The sequence below is a fragment of the Rhinopithecus bieti genome, unplaced genomic scaffold (genome assembly GCF_001698545.2).
Source record: "Rhinopithecus bieti isolate Rb0 unplaced genomic scaffold, ASM169854v2 scaffold_17962, whole genome shotgun sequence".
NCBI lineage: Eukaryota > Metazoa > Chordata > Mammalia > Primates > Cercopithecidae > Rhinopithecus > Rhinopithecus bieti.
The window spans coordinates 2,533,369-2,539,368 of record NW_016809457.1 but is presented as its reverse complement, the minus strand read 5'-3'; positions in this window follow the sequence as shown (position 1 = coordinate 2,539,368).

Genomic DNA, 6,000 nt, shown 5'->3' with positions numbered 1-6,000 from the left:
TGTCAGGATGTAAGCAACCTGCCTGTTGCCCCATGCGTAGCTCCCCTCATAGACGCTTGCAGATTACCTAATTCCTGGTGCTGCAGGGCCCAGGACCCAGCCAAGTTGGTTCTGCTCCTCTGTTCACTCAGCTTCCATGCTCATGGACAGGAAAATCCCTCCCTGAGTCTGGCATGGTTTCTTGCTCCCCCAAGAAATAAATAAGCTTTCAGAAATCTGACTCCAAATCCAAAACAGATGATACTTTCGAATTTGATATTCCCACAGCAGAAGTGTTATTCTTGAATGAAACTAAGGGTTTGTGTCCAACTGTAATATAATGAACGCATCCTCTAGCATTCCCCAAACAGATGACTTCGAACGAATCAAGCCAGCAGGGCCATCCTTAGATACCTACGAGCAGTGGGAAAATGTGAGTGCCAGTCCCTCTGGTATTCCCCCTTTCTCACTTTCTTCCTCTATTCTGTTCCCTCTCCACAAAGAAAAGTCCAGACACTGCCAGATTTGGCATCTCAATCAGATCTGACCTTTTGGGGAGTTGTACCTCAACAGAAACTTATTTTCTTCTCTCCATTTCACTCAAAACCAACAAACAAAACAATAGCCCCTGCCTTTCACTCAATCAACCTGCCTCTGACAAACAAATCCACATTACAGTGGCAATTACAACAGCTTCATGTTTTATCCTTCTTGATAACAGCTATATATTTAATGAGGACACTCAGAAAGTAAATAACATAAGCAAAAATAATATATTTTTAGTTTTGACGTTTCAGGAAATGTGATAAAACATAAGTGAGAATCAGGACAATTTTTCTTAGGCTTCTAAATGATACCAACTGGAAACAGCCCTATGGTTTGGCCTTGGAGCTATGCATCCAAATTTCATAAAAAGATCCACCTCATTAAGTGAAGAGAAATGATATTTCTTGAGCACTTACTCTATGCCTATGCACTACGAGTTTTGCACGTGCAATTTCATTCAATTCTTAATAACAGTCCTGTGTTGTGTGATGGGTGTTATTATCCCCATTTTACAGTGAAAGAAACTGGGGCTCACCAAGAGTACATAGATCCAATTTCTCTCCACTAAGTAGTAAAACAAGAATTGCACGTTAGGTGTGCCTCCCTCCCAACCATGGTCTTTATTCACATTGTTCCTAAGGTCTGACTCTCATTTTTTGGTAATCTTTTGGCAGCTACCACTCCCTGTAAATATCACCCCTTATCAAATTGTCTGTAATAATACTGGCTCCATTAAGGGGTGCTTTCCATCTTTAGTACCCAAAGTGCTGATGGCAAATGAGCAAAATAGAATTGTTTAGGTTGTTGAGCATTCTCCTGATGGGTACTAAAAGGTTATACTAAATGAAAGTAAAGCTTATGTTTCAAGTACAAAGTGGTATGCAGGCAACCGTTCCAAAGGAAAAGGGAGTTCTCTTTCCTATGACTAGGGCATGGGGAGGGCAAGAGAGTAGCTGTGGTTCCATAAATGGCAAGAACTCGCTGAAAAGATAAGAGTCTCTGATGCAAGAGTATTGTTCCTGTGTGCTGATGGGCTGATCACAAGAAGCTAGGGGCTTGGGAAGGATGACAAAAAAAAAAAAAAAAAAAAAAAAAAAAAAAAAAAAAAAAAAAAAAAAAAAACTCCCAAGTGCTTGAGGAAGCAACAACCATGTTGAATCCTAATGACTACTGCTACCAGAGGAGCTGCAACTCTGCTGTGCCCGAAGGCAGTGCCACAACTCCACCTCAGGGCTCTATGTCTCATTTATTCTCCATTAGTCATGACGCCTTTTTCCAAAATGTCACAGTGGTTAGTGATATCCCTTGTGCCTTCCCCTCCATTGCCAGCTGAGCCAGGCTCTGCAATCTCAGGTTTGAGAGCTCATAGAGGTGGTACTCCAATACCAAACTCCTCTCTCATTTCCAGTACTGTCAACCTAGGTATGAATGAGATTCAATGCTAGTGAATGGAACATTGTAACCTCTGTGCCACTGCAAAACTTACATAACGTCGGTCACTTCTGTCACCACATGTTAAAGTCTTTTATTAACATAAACACACACATACACACACACAAACACACACACACACACATATCTCTTTCTCTCACGGTGCACCCATAAATCATGGTGGCTGGATTGGAATGAACTTTCCAATGAGTTGCATTGTGATACCAAGCCATCTGTCCTCTCCAGCTCTCCAGCTTTGTTGTTCAGTCTAGCTCACTTCATTTCATGCCATCTTCACTTTGTTCTTGGGGCTTCCTCCATGTCTTTTCTCCCCGCACTTGCACTTCCTCCAGGTTCACCTCCATCCAGTAGCCAAGATTTCGTATGTCCAAACATCAGAGTTCATCAGTGGAGTGTGGTTGTTTCCAGATGGATCCTCAGCCTTCATGTAAATCAGTGGATATGTCAGGTATAGGGGGTAGGGAGGAGTCCTAAGGCAGAACTGTGTCCAACATGTTCATGGAGGAAAATAAGGGGGTCTTTGTGGCTCCAGAAGAGTGACTGTAAAGAAAAATAACAGGATTAAAGTGGGTTACCAAGAGAATGAACAGAGACCAATTGAAGGAAGTATAACTAACTCATAAGAAAGGTTGATGTAAACTGAGAAAACATTTCTGATGTTCTCTTTGCCCACTGGAGAGCTTTACACTGTGCCATGGTGCTTTACATACTGGATTTGATTTAGCAGTTTTTACTACTTAGGGGGACTGAAGATTATGGTATTAATTAGTACTGCTCACCAAATATTTCTGGTTCTCCATCAGAATACATGGTAGGATTGAGCTTGCTTTCTCCCCGTGTAACCTCCGGTAGGAGTGATGTATGTCACCTCCAGGTGGAAGCTTTATGAACTAGAGCAAAATTCACTATGGTCTCTTTCCACCTGTGTAGGCAAACAAGAACCTTCAAGATGAGGTCTGCTCCATCAGCCTGCATCCTGGAGTAAGCACACATGAATGAGGGTCTCTGGTCAACTCACGATGGGCAAGTCATATGAATAAGAAATAAATCTTTGTGACTGAAAGTCAGTAAGATTTCAGGATTGCTTGTTATCACAGCATAACTTATTCCAACCTGACTGACAGAAGAACGTATAGAGTTTATTTGTGTTTTTAATAATAAGTAGATATGGAAGAAAATCTAAGGAGCCAACTGCATTCGAGTTATCTTAGTAAATTAGCTAAAATAAGGTTTATACTAAATTCATCCTACCAATTGTAATAAGCTACAAAATCACATTCAAATATTATGTCCTAAAGCTATGTTATATTTTATGTATGTTGTATTTCATTAGCAAAATTGATTGTAACTTCCATATAACTGAAAGTTTTAGGCAAAAAAAAGTAATATTCATCTCAAATTACATACTTTCAAGCGACAGCAGTAAAAACACCACAAAACAGGTATATTGCTAGCTCCTTTGGGAACCCCAGAATCACTTGAAGGCCTCTTCTACCTAAAAAGACAAGTGGAGTTTCATGCTGTGTTTGTAAGCAGTCACTGAATCAATCACATTGGGGTAATTTTGGATCTTTCAACTCTAAATTGGAACAGATTCAGAATACTACAGTAAAAAGTTTCCCTGAACCCAGCTAAAAAAATATGATAGTGACCATTTTTTGGTGATGTTTTAAGCAGATAGACACAATCATTCACATTGAATAAGGGAAAAATTCTGTTTTTCATGTTACAAATGAATTCTTCCTTAATTATGTTAAAACAGACATACACACAGACACACACACACACGTACACACACATACACACACATTCTTACAAACATTTAGATGGATTTTCCATTCCCAGCAATTAGATTATAGTGTTCATTTGTGTTGTGTCCTTTGATGCTGCCTAGAGGTTTTTTTCATCATTCCTTGGCTGGTATGAAAGCATGTCCTTTAACCATTTTTTTCATCAAGGGTAAAGACAAGCTAGTATTGATGTTTAGTCATTACAAACCCTTTAGATTTTAAAAACAATTTCCATTTATAGTATGAAACTAGCAGATTCACACCGTAGGAGTCTGTTTCTTTTTATAGTCCCCATGGCCTTTGGCAGGGGATGGTGTCCATTTGCAAATGGTCTGCTTTGTGCTATCTCTCTGCTTAGTCTATAGAAATTTTCCACTGGAAGAACCGAAAGACCACAAAGAGCTCCTTTTCTCTCTGGGCGGGCAGCAATGTGGACAGCAGACAGAGTATGGAAGCTGAGTGTGTTTTGGCAGGGAGCCATGTTAGGAGACAGTTCTTGGCTACATCGAGAGCTGCTCTGTATTTATCTGTGATGGAGAGATGTGTAAATCATAGATCCAGCAGAAGTGCTTACACATAGTAGTCACCTTGTAAAAATGAGTGACTCTGTAGCTTTTATTTGACATTGTTCTTATATAGACATATGACCAAACTCCAGTGAAAATACCAACTTAAAACACAGCTGTGACATTCGCTTTTATGCCTTTGGAAAAATCATCTCATTGCTTATCTGACAACTTACTTCCAGGATGTTTGTCTTTTTCTTCTTCTTCTTTCAAATTCCTCCTTCCTTTGCTTTTGTATTTTACCTTTAAAACTAGAGGTTTAGTGGAAAGAAATAATCTTCGTTTCTCTAATGCATGAGATTATGTTTCTAAATGTTTGAATAGTGTTTATTATTATAATTATTGTACTATTATCATAGAACAGATAGGAGCTTGAACTCTAGACCAAGATTTTCTGGGATCCCTTGTTCCCCCCTACTCTATGGTTGTGCATTTTAGCAAGTATCTTTCCTAATATATTCATGTGTTCCTGTAAAGATAAAATCATTTAACAGATATAAAATTTTAGGACAGAGTCTGGAACAAAAGAACCTCTATTTATGTGTGTTTCATTGTCACTCTTAGAAAAAGTAACACTTTATTGCAGAGCATCTAAGTCTAATACAATCCAGTGCAAGAAAAGATAATTATAGTGGTAAGTTCATACTGAGAATCCCCAAATTGTTCACCATAAAAGACTCAATTACAGACCCCACGCTGAGAGAGCCACTACTTCAACAGAGAAGTCAAACAGCACTCGGCCCATAAAAACCTTGCCTTATCTAACTAATAAACCCTGAATTTTAATGTCCAGATCAGCTTTCACCACAGTCCTCTGGCCATGGCACCTTGGAAGGTCATTGAAAGAAAGCCTTCATCTCTGCAGCCCCATCTTGTCATAATTCTCAGAGTATATTAAATTAACACCATGACCAACTCTAAGGACCTATACACCCTTGGCAATGCAACAATCCACAGAATAAAATCAGCAGAGTCCCCACCAAAGTAAATGTCACGCCTATTAGTGAATATTCTTCCCCAGTTCTATACGATTCCTTCAGCTACTATCTTATAATGTAGTAGACTCTGAAACCAGACTGCTTGGGTTAGAATCCTGGCTCTAACACTTACTACTATGTGATGATGAGCAAGTTAGCTACACTCTCTGCACCTTAGTTTTCTCCAATATAAAATGAAGATGGCTACAGCACCTAACTTTTAAGGTTGTTGTAAATGCATATGTAAACATATGTGAAGTGCTTAAAACAATGCTTGGCACATAGTAAACATTCAACTATTGTTATTAATACTGACTATTATTAGATTAAATTACGAAATTGACATTTTTTAGCAGTCGAATATGTAATGGCCATTTCATATAGTTCAACATAATATTATATGACCCTTCCATAGGTTGTCTGCAGGCACCTGGCCAAACTGGAGTTGATGAATCTCTTCCCAGGGATTTTTCAAGTTTGGACCAAAAGAATGGTAGTTGATCATGAAAGAGGTAAAATTCCAGTCATTAGCAACAATATTTCCCATCATGTAGAGCAGCAGTCCCCAACGATTTTGGCACCAGGGACCGGTTTTGTGGAAGGCGATTTTCCCACAGACAGTGTGGGGGTGGGGATGGTTTCAGGATGAAACTGTTCCACCTCAGACCACCAGGCATTAGATTCTCATAA